Consider the following 21786-nt stretch of genomic DNA (forward strand, 5'->3'; position numbering starts at 1 on the left):
CGGAGAAGCTTCTCTGACGCTTTTTCACAGAGATTTTGAAACTGAAATCTCCCATGCCGTTTCCACCATAGGCAGCAATGGGCTTCCCCATAGAACTTGCCAACCTGAATTCCTACAGCCTAGATGTGAGAGGCACATTCTGCTGCTTCCTCCCTTAGAGTTAAACTTGCTTCTGAAAGCTCAACCTCCAGGGAGTTTGTTTGGCAGAGATATAGAACACACTTTTCCAAGCCTGTTGGAAGGCATTTGCAGTTTCATTTCGCGTCTAATTTCCCAAACCAAACTGCTTGCAGCTCTAACTCCCTTCTAACTACCACTTCTTCGGTTCAGTGAGATATGCTGGATTCTAAACGGAGAAGCTTCTCTGACGCTTTTTCACAGAGATTTTGAAACTGAAATTTCCAAACCCGTTTCCAACGAAGGCGCCAATGGGCTTCCCCATAGAACTTGCCAACCTGAATTCCTACAGGCTAGATGTGAGAGGCACATTCTGCTGCTTCCTCCCTTAGAGTTAAACTAGCTTCTGAAAGCTCAACCTCCGGGGAGTTTGTTTGGCAGAGATATAGAACACACTTTTCCAAGCCTGTTGGAAGGCATTTGCAGTTTCATTTCGCGTCTAATTTCCCAAACCAAACTGCTTGCAGCTCTAACTCCCTTCTAACTACCACTTCTTCGGTTCAGTGAGATATGCTGGATTCTAAACGGAGAAGCTTCTCTGACGCTTTTTCACAGAGATTTTGAAACTGAAATCTCCCATGCCGTTTCCACCATAGGCAGCAATGGGCTTCCCCATAGAACTTGCCAACCTGAATTCCTACAGCCTAGATGTGAGAGGCACATTCTGCTGCTTCCTCCCTTAGAGTTAAACTTGCTTCTGAAAGCTCAACCTCCAGGGAGTTTGTTTGGCAGAGATATAGAACACACTTTTCCAAGCCTGTTGGAAGGCATTTGCAGTTTCATTTCGCGTCTAATTTCCCAAACCAAACTGCTTGCAGCTCTAACTCCCTTCTAACTACCACTTCTTCGGTTCAGTGAGATATGCTGGATTCTAAACGGAGAAGCTTCTCTGACGCTTTTTCACAGAGATTTTGAAACTGAAATTTCCAAACCCGTTTCCAACGAAGGCGCCAATGGGCTTCCCCATAGAACTTGCCAACCTGAATTCCTACAGGCTAGATGTGAGAGGCACATTCTGCTGCTTCCTCCCTTAGAGTTAAACTAGCTTCTGAAAGCTCAACCTCCGGGGAGTTTGTTTGGCAGAGATATAGAACACACTTTTCCAAGCCTGTTGGAAGGCATTTGCAGTTTCATTTCGCGTCTAATTTCCCAAACCAAACTGCTTGCAGCTCTAACTGCCTTCTAACTACCACTTCTTCGGTTCAGTGAGATATGCTGGATTCTAAACGGAGAAGCTTCTCTGACGCTTTTTCACAGAGATTTTGAAACTGAAATCTCCCATGCTGTTTCCACCATAGCCAGCAATGGGCTTCCCCATAGAACTTGCCAACCTGAATTCCTACAGGCTAGATGTGAGAGGCACATTCTGCTGCTTCCTCCCTTAGAGTTAAACTAGCTTCTGAAAGCTCAACCTCCAGGGAGTCTGTTTGGCAGAGATATAGAACACACTTTTCCAAGCCTGTTGGAAGGCATTTGCAGTTTCATTTCGCGTCTAATTTCCCAAACCAAACTGCTTGCAGCTCTAACTGCCTTCTAACTACCACTTCTTCGGTTCAGTGAGATATGCTGGATTCTAAACGGAGAAGCTTCTCTGACGCTTTTTCACAGAGATTTTGAAACTGAAATCTCCCATGCCGTTTCCACCATAAGCAGCAATGGGCTTCCCCATAGAACTTGCGAACCTGAATTCCTAAAGGCTAGATGTGAGAGGCACATTCTGCTGCTTCCTCCCTTAGAGTTAAACTTGCTTCTGAAAGCTCAACCTCCGGGGAGTTTGTTTGGCAGAGATATAGAACACACTTTTCCAAGCCTGTTGGAAGGCATTTGCAGTTTCATTTCGCGTCTAATTTCCCAAACCAAACTGCTTGCAGCTCTAACTGCCTTCTAACTACCACTTCTTCGGTTCAGTGAGATATGCTGGATTCTAAACGGAGAAGCTTCTCTGACGCTTTTTCACAGAGATTTTGAAACTGAAATCTCCCATGCCGTTTCCACCATAGGCAGCAATGGGCTTCCCCATAGAACTTGCCAACCTGAATTCCTACAGGCTAGATGTGAGAGGCACATTCTGCTGCTTCCTCCCTAAGAGTTAAGCTTGCTTCTGAAAGCTCAACCTCCGGGGAGTCTGTTTGGCAGAGATATAGAACACACTTTTCCAAGCCTGTTGGAAGGCATTTGCAGTTTCATTTCGCGTCTAATTTCCCAAACCAAACTGCTTGCAGCTCTCCCTTCTAACTACCACTTCTTCGGTTCAGTGAGATATGCTGGATTCTAAACGGAGAAGCTTCTCTGACGCTTTTTCACAGAGATTTTGAAACTGAAATCTCCCATGCCGTTTCCACCATAGGCAGCAATGGGCTTCCCCATAGAACTTGCCAACCTGAATTCCTACAGGCTAGATGTGAGAGGCACATTCTGCTGCTTCCTCCCTTAGAGTTAAACTTGCTTCTGAAAGCTCAACCTCCGGGGAGTTTGTTTGGCAGAGATATAGAAAACACTTTTCCAAGCCTGTTGGAAGGCATTTGCAGTTTCATTTCGCGTCTAATTTCCCAAACCAAACTGCTTGCAGCTCTAACTGCCTTCTAACTACCACTTCTTCGGTTCAGTGAGATATGCTGGATTCTAAACGGAGAAGCTTCTCTGACGCTTTTTCACAGAGATTTTGAAACTGAAATCTCCCATGCCGTTTCCACCATAGGCAGCAATGGGCTTCCCCATAGAACTTGCCAACCTGAATTCCTACAGGCTAGATGTGAGAGGCACATTCTGCTGCTTCCTCCCTAAGAGTTAAGCTTGCTTCTGAAAGCTCAACCTCCGGGGAGTTTGTTTGGCAGAGATATAGAACACACTTTTCCAAGCCTGTTGGAAGGCCTTTGCAGTGTCATTTCGCATCTAATTTCCCAAACCAAACTGCTTGCAGCTCTAACTCCCTTCTAACTACCACTTCTTCGGTTCAGTGAGATATGCTGGATTCTAAACGGAGAAGCTTCTCTGACGCTTTTTCACAGAGATTTTGAAACTGAAATCTCCCATGCCGTTTCCACCATAGGCAGCAATGGGCTTCCCCATAGAACTTGCCAACCTGAATTCCTACAGGCTAGATGTGAGAGGCACATTCTTCTGCTTCCTCCCTTAGAGTTAAACTTGCTTCTGAAAGCTCAACCTCCGGGGAGTTTTTTTGGCAGAGATATAGAACACACTTTTCCAAGCCTGTTGGAAGGCATTTGCAGTTTCATTTCGCGTCTAATTTCCCAAACCAAACTGCTTGCAGCTCTAACTGCCTTCTAACTACCACTTCTTCGGTTCAGTGAGATATGCTGGATTCTAAACGGAGAAGCTTCTCTGACGCTTTTTCACAGAGATTTTGAAACTGAAATTTCCAAACCCGTTTCCAACGAAGGCGCCAATGGGCTTCCCCATAGAACTTGCCAACCTGAATTCCTACAGGCTAGATGTGAGAGGCACATTCTGCTGCTTCCTCCCTTAGAGTTAAACTAGCTTCTGAAAGCTCAACCTCCGGGGAGTTTGTTTGGCAGAGATATAGAACACACTTTTCCAAGCCTGTTGGAAGGCATTTGCAGTTTCATTTCGCGTCTAATTTCCCAAACCAAACTGCTTGCAGCTCTAACTGCCTTCTAACTACCACTTCTTCGGTTCAGTGAGATATGCTGGATTCTAAACGGAGAAGCTTCTCTGACGCTTTTTCACAGAGATTTTGAAACTGAAATCTCCCATGCCGTTTCCACCATAGGCAGCAATGGGCTTCCCCATAGAACTTGCCAACCTGAATTCCTACAGGCTAGATGTGAGAGGCACATTCTGCTGCTTCCTCCCTAACAGTTAAGCTTGCTTCTGAAAGCTCAACCTCCGGGGACTCTGTTTGGCACCGATATAGAACACACTTTTCCAAGCCTGTTGGAAGGCATTTGCAGTGTCATTTCGCATCTAATTTCCCAAACCAAACTGCTTGCAGGTCTAACTCCCTTCTAACTACCACTTCTTCGGTTCAGTGGGATATGCTGGATTCTAAACGGAGAAGCTTCTCTGACGCTTTTTCACAGAGATTTTGAAACTGAAATTTCCAAACCCGTTTCCAACGAAGGCCCCAATGGGCTTCCCCATAGAACTTGCCAACCTGAATTCCTACAGGCTAGATGTGAGAGGCACATTCTGCTGCTTCCTCCCTTAGAGTTAAACTAGCTTCTGAAAGCTCAACCTCCGGGGAGTTTGTTTGGCAGAGATATAGAACACACTTTTCCAAGCCTGTTGGAAGGCATTTGCAGTTTCATTTCGCGTCTAATTTCCCAAACCAAACTGCTTGCAGCTCTAACTCCCTTCTAACTACCACTTCTTCGGTTCAGTGAGATATGCTGGATTCTAAACGGAGAAGCTTCTCTGACGCTTTTTCACAGAGATTTTGAAACTGAAATCTCCCATGCCGTTTCCACCATAGGCAGCAATGGGCTTCCCCATAGAACTTGCCAACCTGAATTCCTACAGGCTAGATGTGAGAGGCACATTCTGCTGCTTCCTCCCTAAGAGTTAAGCTTGCTTCTGAAAGCTCAACCTCCGGGGAGTTTGTTTGGCAGAGATATAGAACACAATTTTCCAAGCCTGTTGGAAGGCCTTTGCAGTGTCATTTCGCATCTAATTTCCCAAACCAAACTGCTTGCAGCTCTAACTCCCTTCTAACTACCACTTCTTCGGTTCAGTGAGATATGCTGGATTCTAAACGGAGAAGCTTCTCTGACGCTTTTTCACAGAGATTTTGAAACTGAAATCTCCCATGCCGTTTCCACCATAGGCAGCAATGGGCTTCCCCATAGAACTTGCCAACCTGAATTCCTACAGGCTAGATGTGAGAGGCACATTCTGCTGCTTCCTCCCTAACAGTTAAGCTTGCTTCTGAAAGCTCAACCTCCGGGGACTCTGTTTGGCAGAGATATAGAACACACTTTTCCAAGCCTGTTGGAAGGCCTTTGCAGTGTCATTTCGCATCTAATTTCCCAAACCAAACTGCTTGCAGCTCTAACTCCCTTCTAACTACCACTTCTTCGGTTCAGTGAGATATGCTGGATTCTAAACGGAGAAGCTTCTCTGATGCTTTTTCAGAGAGATTTTGAAACTGAAATCTCCCATGCCGTTTCCACCATAGGCCGCAATGGGCTTCCCCATAGATCTTGCCAACCTGAATTCCTAAAGGCTAGATGTGAGAGGCACATTCTGCTGCTTCCTCCCTTAGAGTTAAACTTGCTTCTGAAAGCTCAACCTCCGGGGAGTTTGTTTGGCAGAGATATAGAACACACTTTTCCAAGCCTGTTGGAAGGCATTTGCAGTTTCATTTCGCGTCTAATTTCCCAAACCAAACTGCTTGCAGCTCTAACTCCCTTCTAACTACCACTTCTTCGGTTCAGTGAGATATGCTGGATTCTAAACGGAGAAGCTTCTCTGACGCTTTTTCACAGAGATTTTGAAACTGAAATTTCCAAACCCGTTTCCAACGAAGGCGCCAATGGGCTTCCCCATAGAACTTGCCAACCTGAATTCCTACAGGCTAGATGTGAGAGGCACATTCTGCTGCTTCCTCCCTTAGAGTTAAACTAGCTTCTGAAAGCTCAACCTCCGGGGAGTTTGTTTGGCAGAGATATAGAACACACTTTTCCAAGCCTGTTGGAAGGCATTTGCAGTTTCATTTCGCGTCTAATTTCCCAAACCAAACTGCTTGCAGCTCTAACTCCCTTCTAACTACCACTTCTTCGGTTCAGTGAGATATGCTGGATTCTAAACGGAGAAGCTTCTCTGACGCTTTTTCACAGAGATTTTGAAACTGAAATCTCCCATGCCGTTTCCACCATAGGCAGCAATGGGCTTCCCCATAGAACTTGCCAACCTGAATTCCTACAGGCTAGATGTGAGAGGCACATTCTGCTGCTTCCTCCCTAACAGTTAAGCTTGCTTCTGAAAGCTCAACCTCCGGGGACTCTGTTTGGCACCGATATAGAACACACTTTTCCAAGCCTGTTGGAAGGCATTTGCAGTGTCATTTCGCATCTAATTTCCCAAACCAAACTGCTTGCAGGTCTAACTCCCTTCTAACTACCACTTCTTCGGTTCAGTGAGATATGCTGGATTCTAAACGGAGAAGCTTCTCTGACGCTTTTTCACAGAGATTTTGAAACTGAAATTTCCAAACCCGTTTCCAACGAAGGCCCCAATGGGCTTCCCCATAGAACTTGCCAACCTGAATTCCTACAGGCTAGATGTGAGAGGCACATTCTGCTGCTTCCTCCCTTAGAGTTAAACTAGCTTCTGAAAGCTCAACCTCCGGGGAGTTTGTTTGGCAGAGATATAGAACACACTTTTCCAAGCCTGTTGGAAGGCATTTGCAGTTTCATTTCGCGTCTAATTTCCCAAACCAAACTGCTTGCAGCTCTAACTCCCTTCTAACTACCACTTCTTCGGTTCAGTGAGATATGCTGGATTCTAAACGGAGAAGCTTCTCTGACGCTTTTTCACAGAGATTTTGAAACTGAAATCTCCCATGCTGTTTCCACCATAGCCAGCAATGGGCTTCCCCATAGAACTTGCCAACCTGAATTCCTACAGGCTAGATGTGAGAGGCACATTCTGCTGCTTCCTCCCTTAGAGTTAAACTAGCTTCTGAAAGCTCAACCTCCGGGGAGTTTGTTTGGCAGAGATATAGAACACACTTTTCCAAGCCTGTTGGAAGGCATTTGCAGTTTCATTTCGCGTCTAATTTCCCAAACCAAACTGCTTGCAGCTCTAACTCCCTTCTAACTACCACTTCTTCGGTTCAGTGACATATGCTGGATTCTAAACGGAGAAGCTTCTCTGACGCTTTTTCACAGAGATTTTGAAACTGAAATCTCCCATGCCGTTTCCACCTTAGGCAGCAATGGGCTTCCCCATAGAACTTGCCAACCTGAATTCCTACAGGCTAGATGTGAGAGGCACATTCTGCTGCTTCCTCCCTTAGAGTTAAACTAGCTTCTGAAAGCTCAACCTCCGGGGAGTTTGTTTGGCAGAGATATAGAACACACTTTTCCAAGCCTGTTGGAAGGCATTTGCAGTTTCATTTTGCGTCTAATTTCGCAAACCAAACTGCTTGCAGCTCTAACTCCCTTCTAACTACCACTTCTTCGGTTCAGTGAGATATGCTGGATTCTAAACGGAGAAGCTTCTCTGACGCTTTTTCACAGAGATTTTGAAACTGAAATCTCCCATGCCGTTTCCACCATAGGCAGCAATGGGCTTCCCCATAGAACTTGCCAACCTGAATTCCTACAGGCTAGATGTGAGAGGCACATTCTGCTGCTTCCTCCCTTAGAGTTAAACTAGCTTCTGAAAGCTCAACCTCCAGGGAGTCTGTTTGGCAGAGATATAGAACACACTTTTCCAAGCCTGTTGGAAGGCATTTGCAGTTTCATTTCGCGTCTAATTTCCCAAACCAAACTGCTTGCAGCTCTAACTGCCTTCTAACTACCACTTCTTCGGTTCAGTGAGATATGCTGGATTCTAAACGGAGAAGCTTCTCTGACGCTTTTTCACAGAGATTTTGAAACTGAAATCTCCCATGCCGTTTCCACCATAGGCAGCAATGGGCTTCCCCATAGAACTTGCCAACCTGAATTCCTACAGGCTAGATGTGAGAGGCACATTCTGCTGCTTCCTCCCTAACAGTTAAGCTTGCTTCTGAAAGCTCAACCTCTGGGGACTCTGTTTGGCAGAGATATAGAACACATTTTTCCAAGCCTGTTGGAAGGCCTTTGCAGTGTCATTTCGCATCTAATTTCCCAAACCAAACTGCTTGCAGCTCTAACTCCCTTCTAACTACCACTTCTTCGGTTCAGTGAGATATGCTGGATTCTAAACGGAGAAGCTTCTCTGACGCTTTTTCACAGAGATTTTGAAACTGAAATCTCCCATGCCGTTTCCACCATAGGCAGAAATGGGCTTCCCCATAGAACTTGCCAACCTGAATTCCTAAAGGCTAGATGTGAGAGGCACATTCTGCTGCTTCCTCCCTTAGAGGTAAACTTGCTTCTGAAAGCTCAACCTCCGGGGAGTTTGTTTGGCAGAGATATAGAACACACTTTTCCAAGCCTGTTGGAAGGCATTTGCAGTTTCATTTCGCGTCTAATTTCCCAAACCAAACTGCTTGCAGCTCTAACTCCCTTCTAACTACCACTTCTTCGGTTCAGTGAGGTATACTGGATTCTAAACGGACAAGCTTCTCTGACGCTTTTTCACAGAGATTTTGAAACTGAAATTTCCAAACCCGTTTCCAACGAAGGCCCCAATGGGCTTCCCCATAGAACTTGCCAACCTGAATTCCTACAGGCTAGATGTGAGAGGCACATTCTGCTGCTTCCTCCCTTAGAGTTAAACTAGCTTCTGAAAGCTCAACCTCCGGGGAGTTTGTTTGGCAGAGATATAGAACACACTTTTCCAAGCCTGTTGGAAGGCATTTGCAGTTTCATTTCGCGTCTAATTTCCCAAACCAAACTGCTTGCAGCTCTAACTCCCTTCTAACTACCACTTCTTCGGTTCAGTGAGATATGCTGGATTCTAAACGGAGAAGCTTCTCTGACGCTTTTTCACAGAGATTTTGAAACTGAAATCTCCCATGCCGTTTCCACCTTAGGCAGCAATGGGCTTCCCCATAGAACTTGCCAACCTGAATTCCTACAGGCTAGATGTGAGAGGCACATTCTGCTGCTTCCTCCCTTAGAGTTAAACTAGCTTCTCAAAGCTCAACCTCCGGGGAGTTTGTTTGGCAGAGATATAGAACACACTTTTCCAAGCCTGTTGGAAGGCATTTGCAGTTTCATTTTGCGTCTAATTTCCCAAACCAAACTGCTTGCAGCTCTAACTCCCTTCTAACTACCACTTCTTCGGTTCTGTGAGATATGCTGGATTCTAAACGGAGAAGCTTCTCTGACGCTTTTTCACAGAGATTTTGAAACTGAAATCTCCCATGCCGTTTCCACCATAGGCAGCAATGGGCTTCCCCATAGAACTTGCCAACCTGAATTCCTACAGGCTAGATGTGAGAGGCACATTCTGCTGCTTCCTCCCTAACAGTTAAGCTTGCTTCTGAAAGCTCAACCTCCGGGGACTCTGTTTGGCACCGATATAGAACACACTTTTCCAAGCCTGTTGGAAGGCATTTGCAGTGTCATTTCGCATCTAATTTCCCAAACCAAACTGCTTGCAGGTCTAACTCCCTTCTAACTACCACTTCTTCGGTTCAGTGGGATATGCTGGATTCTAAACGGAGAAGCTTCTCTGACGCTTTTTCACAGAGATTTTGAAACTGAAATTTCCAAACCCGTTTCCAACGAAGGCCCCAATGGGCTTCCCCATAGAACTTGCCAACCTGAATTCCTACAGGCTAGATGTGAGAGGCACATTCTGCTGCTTCCTCCCTTAGAGTTAAACTAGCTTCTGAAAGCTCAACCTCCGGGGAGTTTGTTTGGCAGAGATATAGAACACACTTTTCCAAGCCTGTTGGAAGGCATTTGCAGTTTCATTTCGCGTCTAATTTCCCAAACCAAACTGCTTGCAGCTCTAACTCCCTTCTAACAACCACTTCTTCGGTTCAGTGAGATATGCTGGATTCTAAACGGAGAAGCTTCTCTGACGCTTTTTCACAGAGATTTTGAAACTGAAATCTCCCATGCCGTTTCCACCATAGGCAGCAATGGGCTTCCCCATAGAACTTGCCAACCTGAATTCCTACAGGCTAGATGTGAGAGGCACATTCTGCTGCTTCCTCCCTAAGAGTTAAGCTTGCTTCTGAAAGCTCAACCTCCGGGGACTCTGTTTAGCAGAGATATAGAACACAATTTTCCAAGCCTGTTGGAAGGCCTTTGCAGTGTCATTTCGCATCTAATTTCCCAAACCAAACTGCTTGCAGCTCTAACTCCCTTCTAACTACCACTTCTTCGGTTCAGTGAGATATGCTGGATCCTAAACGGAGAAGCTTCTCTGACGCTTTTTCACAGAGATTTTGAAACTGAAATCTCCCATGCCGTTTCCACCATAGGCAGCAATGGGCTTCCCCATAGAACTTGCCAACCTGAATTCCTACAGGCTAGATGTGAGAGGCACATTCTGCTGCTTCCTCCCTAACAGTTAAGCTTGCTTCTGAAAGCTCAACCTCCGGGGACTCTGTTTGGCAGAGATATAGAACACACTTTTCCAAGCCTGTTGGAAGGCCTTTGCAGTGTCATTTCGCATCTAATTTCCCAAACCAAACTGCTTGCAGCTCTAACTCCCTTCTAACTACCACTTCTTCGGTTCAGTGAGATATGCTGGATTCTAAACGGAGAAGCTTCTCTGATGCTTTTTCAGAGAGATTTTGAAACTGAAATCTCCCATGCCGTTTCCACCATAGGCCGCAATGGGCTTCCCCATAGATCTTGCCAACCTGAATTCCTAAAGGCTAGATGTGAGAGGCACATTCTGCTGCTTCCTCCCTTAGAGTTAAACTTGCTTCTGAAAGCTCAACCTCCGGGGAGTTTGTTTGGCAGAGATATAGAACACACTTTTCCAAGCCTGTTGGAAGGCATTTGCAGTTTCATTTCGCGTCTAATTTCCCAAACCAAACTGCTTGCAGCTCTAACTCCCTTCTAACTACCACTTCTTCGGTTCAGTGAGATATGCTGGATTCTAAACGGAGAAGCTTCTCTGACGCTTTTTCACAGATATTTTGAAACTGAAATTTCCAAACCCGTTTCCAACGAAGGCGCCAATGGGCTTCCCCATAGAACTTGCCAACCTGAATTCCTACAGGCTAGATGTGAGAGGCACATTCTGCTGCTTCCTCCCTTAGAGTTAAACTAGCTTCTGAAAGCTCACCCTCCGGGGAGTTTGTTTGGCAGAGATATAGAACACACTTTTCCAAGCCTGTTGGAAGGCATTTGCAGTTTCATTTCGCGTCTAATTTCCCAAACCAAACTGCTTGCAGCTCTAACTCCCTTCTAACTACCACTTCTTCGGTTCAGTGAGATATGCTGGATTCTAAACGGAGAAGCTTCTCTGACGCTTTTTCACAGAGATTTTGAAACTGAAATCTCCCATGCCGTTTCCACCATAGGCAGCAATGGGCTTCCCCATAGAACTTGCCAACCTGAATTCCTACAGGCTAGATGTGAGAGGCACATTCTGCTGCTTCCTCCCTAACAGTTAAGCTTGCTTCTGAAAGGTCAACCTCCGGGGACTCTGTTTGGCACCGATATAGAACACACTTTTCCAAGCCTGTTGGAAGGCATTTGCAGTGTCATTTCGCATCTAATTTCCCAAACCAAACTGCTTGCAGGTCTAACTCCCTTCTAACTACCACTTCTTCGGTTCAGTGAGATATGCTGGATTCTAAACGGAGAAGCTTCTCTGACGCTTTTTCACAGAGATTTTGAAACTGAAATTTCCAAACCCGTTTCCAACGAAGGCCCCAATGGGCTTCCCCATAGAACTTGCCAACCTGAATTCCTACAGGCTAGATGTGAGAGGCACATTCTGCTGCTTCCTCCCTTAGAGTTAAACTAGCTTCTGAAAGCTCAACCTCCGGGGAGTTTGTTTGGCAGAGATATAGAACACACTTTTCCAAGCCTGTTGGAAGGCATTTGCAGTTTCATTTCGCGTCTAATTTCCCAAACCAAACTGCTTGCAGCTCTAACTCCCTTCTAACTACCACTTCTTCGGTTCAGTGAGATATGCTGGATTCTAAACGGAGAAGCTTCTCTGACGCTTTTTCACAGAGATTTTGAAACTGAAATCTCCCATGCTGTTTCCACCATAGCCAGCAATGGGCTTCCCCATAGAACTTGCCAACCTGAATTCCTACAGGCTAGATGTGAGAGGCACATTCTGCTGCTTCCTCCCTTAGAGTTAAACTAGCTTCTGAAAGCTCAACCTCCGGGGAGTTTGTTTGGCAGAGATATAGAACACACTTTTCCAAGCCTGTTGGAAGGCATTTGCAGTTTCATTTCGCGTCTAATTTCCCAAACCAAACTGCTTGCAGCTCTAACTCCCTTCTAACTACCACTTCTTCGGTTCAGTGACATATGCTGGATTCTAAACGGAGAAGCTTCTCTGACGCTTTTTCACAGAGATTTTGAAACTGAAATCTCCCATGCCGTTTCCACCTTAGGCAGCAATGGGCTTCCCCATAGAACTTGCCAACCTGAATTCCTACAGGCTAGATGTGAGAGGCACATTCTGCTGCTTCCTCCCTTAGAGTTAAACTAGCTTCTGAAAGCTCAACCTCCGGGGAGTTTGTTTGGCAGAGATATAGAACACACTTTTCCAAGCCTGTTGGAAGGCATTTGCAGTTTCATTTTGCGTCTAATTTCGCAAACCAAACTGCTTGCAGCTCTAACTCCCTTCTAACTACCACTTCTTCGGTTCAGTGAGATATGCTGGATTCTAAACGGAGAAGCTTCTCTGACGCTTTTTCACAGAGATTTTGAAACTGAAATCTCCCATGCCGTTTCCACCATAGGCAGCAATGGGCTTCCCCATAGAACTTGCCAACCTGAATTCCTACAGGCTAGATGTGAGAGGCACATTCTGCTGCTTCCTCCCTTAGAGTTAAACTAGCTTCTGAAAGCTCAACCTCCAGGGAGTCTGTTTGGCAGAGATATAGAACACACTTTTCCAAGCCTGTTGGAAGGCATTTGCAGTTTCATTTCGCGTCTAATTTCCCAAACCAAACTGCTTGCAGCTCTAACTGCCTTCTAACTACCACTTCTTCGGTTCAGTGAGATATGCTGGATTCTAAACGGAGAAGCTTCTCTGACGCTTTTTCACAGAGATTTTGAAACTGAAATCTCCCATGCCGTTTCCACCATAGGCAGCAATGGGCTTCCCCATAGAACTTGCCAACCTGAATTCCTAATGGCTAGAATTGAGAGGCACATTCTGCTGCTTCCTCCCTAAGAGTTAAGCTTGCTTCTGAAAGCTCAACCTCCGGGGAGTTTGTTTGGCAGAGATATAGAACACACTTTTCCAAGCCTGTTGGAAGGCCTTTGCAGTGTCATTTCGCATCTAATTTCCCAAACCAAACTGCTTGCAGCTCTAACTCCCTTCTAACTACCACTTCTTCGGTTCAGTGAGATATGCTGGATTCTAAACGGAGAAGCTTCTCTGACGCTTTTTCACAGAGATTTTGAAACTGAAATCTCCCATGCCGTTTCCACCATAGGCAGAAATGGGCTTCCCCATAGAACTTGCCAACCTGAATTCCTAAAGGCTAGATGTGAGAGGCACATTCTGCTGCTTCCTCCCTTAGAGGTAAACTTGCTTCTGAAAGCTCAACCTCCGGGGAGTTTGTTTGGCAGAGATATAGAACACACTTTTCCAAGCCTGTTGGAAGGCATTTGCAGTTTCATTTCGCGTCTAATTTCCCAAACCAAACTGCTTGCAGCTCTAACTCCCTTCTAACTACCACTTCTTCGGTTCAGTGAGGTATACTGGATTCTAAACGGACAAGCTTCTCTGACGCTTTTTCACAGAGATTTTGAAACTGAAATTTCCAAACCCGTTTCCAACGAAGGCCCCAATGGGCTTCCCCATAGAACTTGCCAACCTGAATTCCTACAGGCTAGATGTGAGAGGCACATTCTGCTGCTTCCTCCCTTAGAGTTAAACTAGCTTCTGAAAGCTCAACCTCCGGGGAGTTTGTTTGGCAGAGATATAGAACACACTTTTCCAAGCCTGTTGGAAGGCATTTGCAGTTTCATTTCGCGTCTAATTTCCCAAACCAAACTGCTTGCAGCTCTAACTCCCTTCTAACTACCACTTCTTCGGTTCAGTGAGATATGCTGGATTCTAAACGGAGAAGCTTCTCTGACGCTTTTTCACAGAGATTTTGAAACTGAAATCTCCCATGTTGTTTCCACCATAGCCAGCAATAGGCTTCCCCATAGAACTTGCCAACCTGAATTCCTACAGGCTAGATGTGAGAGGCACATTCTGCTGCTTCCTCCCTTAGAGTTAAACTAGCTTCTGAAAGCTCAACCTCCGGGGAGTTTGTTTGGCAGAGATATAGAACACACTTTTCCAAGCCTGTTGGAAGGCATTTGCAGTTTCATTTCGCGTCTAATTTCCCAAACCAAACTGCTTGCAGCTCTAACTCCCTTCTAACTACCACTTCTTCGGTTCAGTGAGATATGCTGGATTCTAAACGGAGAAGCTTCTCTGACGCTTTTTCACAGAGATTTTGAAACTGAAATCTCCCATGCTGTTTCCACCATAGCCAGCAATGGGCTTCCCCATAGAACTTGCCAACCTGAATTCCTACAGGCTAGATGTGAGAGGCACATTCTGCTGCTTCCTCCCTTAGAGTTAAACTAGCTTCTGAAAGCTCAACCTCCGGGGAGTTTGTTTGGCAGAGATATAGAACACACTTTTCCAAGCCTGTTGGAAGGCATTTGCAGTTTCATTTCGCGTCTAATTTCCCAAACCAAACTGCTTGCAGCTCTAACTCCCTTCTAACTACCACTTCTTCGGTTCAGTGAGATATGCTGGATTCTAAACGGAGAAGCTTCTCTGACGCTTTTTCACAGAGATTTTGAAACTGAAATCTCCCATGCCGTTTCCACCTTAGGCAGCAATGGGCTTCCCCATAGAACTTGCCAACCTGAATTCCTACAGGCTAGATGTGAGAGGCACATTCTGCTGCTTCCTCCCTTAGAGTTAAACTAGCTTCTGAAAGCTCAACCTCCGGGGAGTTTGTTTGGCAGAGATATAGAACACACTTTTCCAAGCCTGTTGGAAGGCATTTGCAGTTTCATTTTGCGTCTAATTTCGCAAACCAAACTGCTTGCAGCTCTAACTCCCTTCTAACTACCACTTCTTCGGTTCAGTGAGATATGCTGGATTCTAAACGGAGAAGCTTCTCTGACGCTTTTTCACAGAGATTTTGAAACTGAAATCTCCCATGCCGTTTCCACCATAGGCAGCAATGGGCTTCCCCATAGAACTTGCCAACCTGAATTCCTACAGGCTAGATGTGAGAGGCACATTCTGCTGCTTCCTCCCTTAGAGTTAAACTAGCTTCTGAAAGCTCAACCTCCAGGGAGTCTGTTTGGCAGAGATATAGAACACATTTTTCCAAGCCTGTTGGAAGGCATTTGCAGTTTCATTTCGCGTCTAATTTCCCAAACCAAACTGCTTGCAGCTCTAACTGCCTTCTAACTACCACTTCTTCGGTTCAGTGAGATATGCTGGATTCTAAACGGAGAAGCTTCTCTGACGCTTTTTCACAGAGATTTTGAAACTGAAATCTCCCATGCCGTTTCCACCATAGGCAGCAATGGGCTTCCCCATAGAACTTGCCAACCTGAATTCCTAATGGCTAGAATTGAGAGGCACATTCTGCTGCTTCCTCCCTAAGAGTTAAGCTTGCTTCTGAAAGCTCAACCTCCGGGGAGTTTGTTTGGCAGAGATATAGAACACACTTTTCCAAGCCTGTTGGAAGGCCTTTGCAGTGTCATTTCGCATCTAATTTCCCAAACCAAACTGCTTGCAGCTCTAACTCCCTTCTAACTACCACTTCTTCGGTTCAGTGAGATATGCTGGATTCTAAACGGAGAAGCTTCTCTGACGCTTTTTCACAGAGATTTTGAAACTGAAATCTCCCATGCCGTTTCCACCATAGGCAGAAATGGGCTTCCCCATAGAACTTGCCAACCTGAATTCCTAAAGGCTAGATGTGAGAGGCACATTCTGCTGCTTCCTCCCTTAGAGGTAAACTTGCTTCTGAAAGCTCAACCTCCGGGGAGTTTGTTTGGCAGAGATATAGAACACACTTTTCCAAGCCTGTTGGAAGGCATTTGCAGTTTCATTTCGCGTCTAATTTCCCAAACCAAACTGCTTGCAGCTCTAACTCCCTTCTAACTACCACTTCTTCGGTTCAGTGAGGTATACTGGATTCTAAACGGACAAGCTTCTCTGACGCTTTTTCACAGAGATTTTGAAACTGAAATTTCCAAACCCGTTTCCAACGAAGGCCCCAATGGGCTTCCCCATAGAACTTGCCAACCTGAATTCCTACAGGCTAGATGTGAGAGGCACATTCTGCTGCTTCCTCCCTTAGAGTTAAACTAGCTTCTGAAAGCTCAACCTCCGGGGAGTTTGTTTGGCAGAGATATAGAACACACTTTTCCAAGCCTGTTGGAAGGCATTTGCAGTTTCATTTCGCGTCTAATTTCCCAAACCAAACTGCTTGCAGCTCTAACTCCCTTCTAACTACCACTTCTTCGGTTCAGTGAGATATGCTGGATTCTAAACGGAGAAGCTTCTCTGACGCTTTTTCACAGAGATTTTGAAACTGAAATCTCCCATGTTGTTTCCACCATAGCCAGCAATAGGCTTCCCCATAGAACTTGCCAACCTGAATTCCTACAGGCTAGATGTGAGAGGCACATTCTGCTGCTTCCTCCGTTAGAGTTAAACTAGCTTCTGAAAGCTCAACCTCCGGGGAGTTTGTTTGGCAGAGATATAGAACACACTTTTCCAAGCCTGTTGGAAGGCATTTGCAGTTTCATTTCGCGTCTAATTTCCCAAACCAAACTGCTTGCAGCTCTAACTCCCTTCTAACTACCACTTCTTCGGTTCAGTGAGATATGCTGGATTCTAAACGGAGAAGCTTCTCTGACGATTTTCACAGAGATTTTGAAACTGAAATTTCCAAACCCGTTTCCAACGAAGGCGCCAATGGGCTTCCCCATAGAACTTGCCAACCTGAATTCCTACAGGCTAGATGTGAGAGGCACATTCTGCTGCTTCCTCCCTAACAGTTAAGCTTGCTTCTGAAAGCTCAACCTCCGGGGACTCTGTTTGGCAGAGATATAGAATACAATTTTCCAAGCCTGTTGGAAGGAATTTGCAGTTTCATTTCGCGTCTAATTTCCCAAACCAAACTGCTTGCAGCTCTAACTCCCTTCTAACTACCAGTTCTTCGGTCAGTGAGATATGCTGGATTCTAAACAGAGAAGCTTCTCTGACGCTTTTTCACAGAGATTTTGAAACTGAAATCTCCCATTCCGTTTTCACCATAGGGAGCAATGGGCTTCCCCATAGAACTTGCCAACCTGAATTCCTACAGGCTAGATGTGAGAGGCACATTCTGCTGCTTCCTCCCTTAGAGTTAAACTAGCTTCTGAAAGCTCAACCTCCGGGGAGTTTGTTTGGCAGAGATATAGAACACACTTTTCCAAGCCTGTTGGAAGGCATTTGCAGTTTCATTTCGCGTCTAATTTCCCAAACCAAACTGCTTGCAGCTCTAACTCCCTTCTAACTACCACTTCTTCGGTTCAGTGAGATATGCTGGATTCTAAACGGAGAAGCTTCTCTGACGCTTTTTCACAGAGATTTTGAAACTGAAATTTCCAAACCCGTTTCCAACGAAGGCGCCAATGGGCTTCCCCATAGAACTTGCCAACCTGAATTCCTACAGGCTAGATGTGAGAGGCACATTCTGCTGCTTCCTCCCTTAGAGTTAAACTAGCTTCTGAAAGCTCACCCTCCGGGGAGTTTGTTTGGCAGAGATATAGAACACACTTTTCCAAGCCTGTTGGAAGGCATTTGCAGTTTCATTTCGCGTCTAATTTCCCAAACCAAACTGCTTGCAGCTCTAACTCCCTTCTAACTACCACTTCTTCGGTTCAGTGAGATATGCTGGATTCTAAACGGAGAAGCTTCTCTGACGCTTTTTCACAGAGATTTTGAAACTGAAATCTCCCATGCCGTTTCCACCATAGGCAGCAATGGGCTTCCCCATAGAACTTGCCAACCTGAATTCCTACAGGCTAGATGTGAGAGGCACATTCTGCTGCTTCCTCCCTTAGAGTTAAACTAGCTTCTGAAAGCTCAACCTCCGGGGAGTTTGTTTGGCAGAGATATAGAACACACTTTTCCAAGCCTGTTGGAAGGCATTTGCAGTTTCATTTCGCGTCTAATTTCCCAAACCAAACTGCTTGCAGCTCTAACTCCCTTCTAACTACCACTTCTTCGGTTCAGTGACATATGCTGGATTCTAAACGGAGAAGCTTCTCTGACGCTTTTTCACAGAGATTTTGAAACTGAAATCTCCCATGCCGTTTCCACCTTAGGCAGCAATGGGCTTCCCCATAGAACTTGCCAACCTGAATTCCTACAGGCTAGATGTGAGAGGCACATTCTGCTGCTTCCTCCCTTAGAGTTAAACTAGCTTCTGAAAGCTCAACCTCCGGGGAGTTTGTTTGGCAGAGATATAGAACACACTTTTCCAAGCCTGTTGGAAGGCATTTGCAGTTTCATTTTGCGTCTAATTTCGCAAACCAAACTGCTTGCAGCTCTAACTCCCTTCTAACTACCACTTCTTCGGTTCAGTGAGATATGCTGGATTCTAAACGGAGAAGCTTCTCTGACGCTTTTTCACAGAGATTTTGAAACTGAAATCTCCCATGCCGTTTCCACCATAGGCAGCAATGGGCTTCCCCATAGAACTTGCCAACCTGAATTCCTACAGGCTAGATGTGAGAGGCACATTCTGCTGCTTCCTCCCTTAGAGTTAAACTAGCTTCTGAAAGCTCAACCTCCAGGGAGTCTGTTTGGCAGAGATATAGAACACACTTTTCCAAGCCTGTTGGAAGGCATTTGCAGTTTCATTTCGCGTCTAATTTCCCAAACCAAACTGCTTGCAGCTCTAACTGCCTTCTAACTACCACTTCTTCGGTTCAGTGAGATATGCTGGATTCTAAACGGAGAAGCTTCTCTGACGCTTTTTCACAGAGATTTTGAAACTGAAATCTCCCATGCCGTTTCCACCATAGGCAGCAATGGGCTTCCCCATAGAACTTGCCAACCTGAATTCCTAATGGCTAGAATTGAGAGGCACATTCTGCTGCTTCCTCCCTAAGAGTTAAGCTTGCTTCTGAAAGCTCAACCTCCGGGGAGTTTGTTTGGCAGAGATATAGAACACACTTTTCCAAGCCTGTTGGAAGGCCTTTGCAGTGTCATTTCGCATCTAATTTCCCAAACCAAACTGCTTGCAGCTCTAACTCCCTTCTAACTACCACTTCTTCGGTTCAGTGAGATATGCTGGATTCTAAACGGAGAAGCTTCTCTGACGCTTTTTCACAGAGATTTTGAAACTGAAATCTCCCATGCCGTTTCCACCATAGGCAGAAATGGGCTTCCCCATAGAACTTGCCAACCTGAATTCCTAAAGGCTAGATGTGAGAGGCACATTCTGCTGCTTCCTCCCTTAGAGGTAAACTTGCTTCTGAAAGCTCAACCTCCGGGGAGTTTGTTTGGCAGAGATATAGAACACACTTTTCCAAGCCTGTTGGAAGGCATTTGCAGTTTCATTTCGCGTCTAATTTCCCAAACCAAACTGCTTGCAGCTCTAACTCCCTTCTAACTACCACTTCTTCGGTTCAGTGAGGTATACTGGATTCTAAACGGACAAGCTTCTCTGACGCTTTTTCACAGAGATTTTGAAACTGAAATTTCCAAACCCGTTTCCAACGAAGGCCCCAATGGGCTTCCCCATAGAACTTGCCAACCTGAATTCCTACAGGCTAGATGTGAGAGGCACATTCTGCTGCTTCCTCCCTTAGAGTTAAACTAGCTTCTGAAAGCTCAACCTCCGGGGAGTTTGTTTGGCAGAGATATAGAACACACTTTTCCAAGCCTGTTGGAAGGCATTTGCAGTTTCATTTCGCGTCTAATTTCCCAAACCAAACTGCTTGCAGCTCTAACTCCCTTCTAACTACCACTTCTTCGGTTCAGTGAGATATGCTGGATTCTAAACGGAGAAGCTTCTCTGACGCTTTTTCACAGAGATTTTGAAACTGAAATCTCCCATGTTGTTTCCACCATAGCCAGCAATAGGCTTCCCCATAGAACTTGCCAACCTGAATTCCTACAGGCTAGATGTGAGAGGCACATTCTGCTGCTTCCTCCCTTAGAGTTAAACTAGCTTCTGAAAGCTCAACCTCCGGGGAGTTTGTTTGGCAGAGATATAGAACACACTTTTCCAAGCCTGTTGGAAGGCATTTGCAGTTTCATTTCGCGTCTAATTTCCCAAACCAAACTGCTTGCAGCTCTAACTCCCTTCTAACTACCACTTCTTCGGTTCAGTGAGATATGCTGGATTCTAAACGGAGAAGCTTCTCTGACGCTTTTTCACAGAGATTTTGAAACTGAAATCTCCCATGCTGTTTCCACCATAGCCAGCAATGGGCTTCCCCATAGAACTTGCCAACCTGAATTCCTACAGGCTAGATGTGAGAGGCACATTCTGCTGCTTCCTCCCTTAGAGTTAAACTAGCTTCTGAAAGCTCAACCTCCGGGGAGTTTGTTTGGCAGAGATATAGAACACACTTTTCCAAGCCTGTTGGAAGGCATTTGCAGTTTCATTTCGCGTCTAATTTCCCAAACCAAACTGCTTGCAGCTCTAACTCCCTTCTAACTACCACTTCTTCGGTTCAGTGAGATATGCTGGATTCTAAACGGAGAAGCTTCTCTGACGCTTTTTCACAGAGATTTTGAAACTGAAATCTCCCATGCCGTTTCCACCTTAGGCAGCAATGGGCTTCCCCATAGAACTTGCCAACCTGAATTCCTACAGGCTAGATGTGAGAGGCACATTCTGCTGCTTCCTCCCTTAGAGTTAAACTAGCTTCTGAAAGCTCAACCTCCGGGGAGTTTGTTTGGCAGAGATATAGAACACACTTTTCCAAGCCTGTTGGAAGGCATTTGCAGTTTCATTTTGCGTCTAATTTCGCAAACCAAACTGCTTGCAGCTCTAACTCCCTTCTAACTACCACTTCTTCGGTTCAGTGAGATATGCTGGATTCTAAACGGAGAAGCTTCTCTGACGCTTTTTCACAGAGATTTTGAAACTGAAATCTCCCATGCCGTTTCCACCATAGGCAGCAATGGGCTTCCCCATAGAACTTGCCAACCTGAATTCCTACAGGCTAGATGTGAGAGGCACATTCTGCTGCTTCCTCCCTTAGAGTTAAACTAGCTTCTGAAAGCTCAACCTCCAGGGAGTCTGTTTGGCAGAGATATAGAACACATTTTTCCAAGCCTGTTGGAAGGCATTTGCAGTTTCATTTCGCGTCTAATTTCCCAAACCAAACTGCTTGCAGCTCTAACTGCCTTCTAACTACCACTTCTTCGGTTCAGTGAGATATGCTGGATTCTAAACGGAGAAGCTTCTCTGACGCTTTTTCACAGAGATTTTGAAACTGAAATCTCCCATGCCGTTTCCACCATAGGCAGCAATGGGCTTCCCCATAGAACTTGCCAACCTGAATTCCTAATGGCTAGAATTGAGAGGCACATTCTGCTGCTTCCTCCCTAAGAGTTAAGCTTGCTTCTGAAAGCTCAACCTCCGGGGAGTTTGTTTGGCAGAGATATAGAACACACTTTTCCAAGCCTGTTGGAAGGCCTTTGCAGTGTCATTTCGCATCTAATTTCCCAAACCAAACTGCTTGCAGCTCTAACTCCCTTCTAACTACCACTTCTTCGGTTCAGTGAGATATGCTGGATTCTAAACGGAGAAGCTTCTCTGACGCTTTTTCACAG

Source organism: Cynocephalus volans, chromosome 18 (assembly GCF_027409185.1).
Source record: "Cynocephalus volans isolate mCynVol1 chromosome 18, mCynVol1.pri, whole genome shotgun sequence".
Classification (NCBI taxonomy): Eukaryota; Metazoa; Chordata; class Mammalia; order Dermoptera; family Cynocephalidae; genus Cynocephalus; species Cynocephalus volans.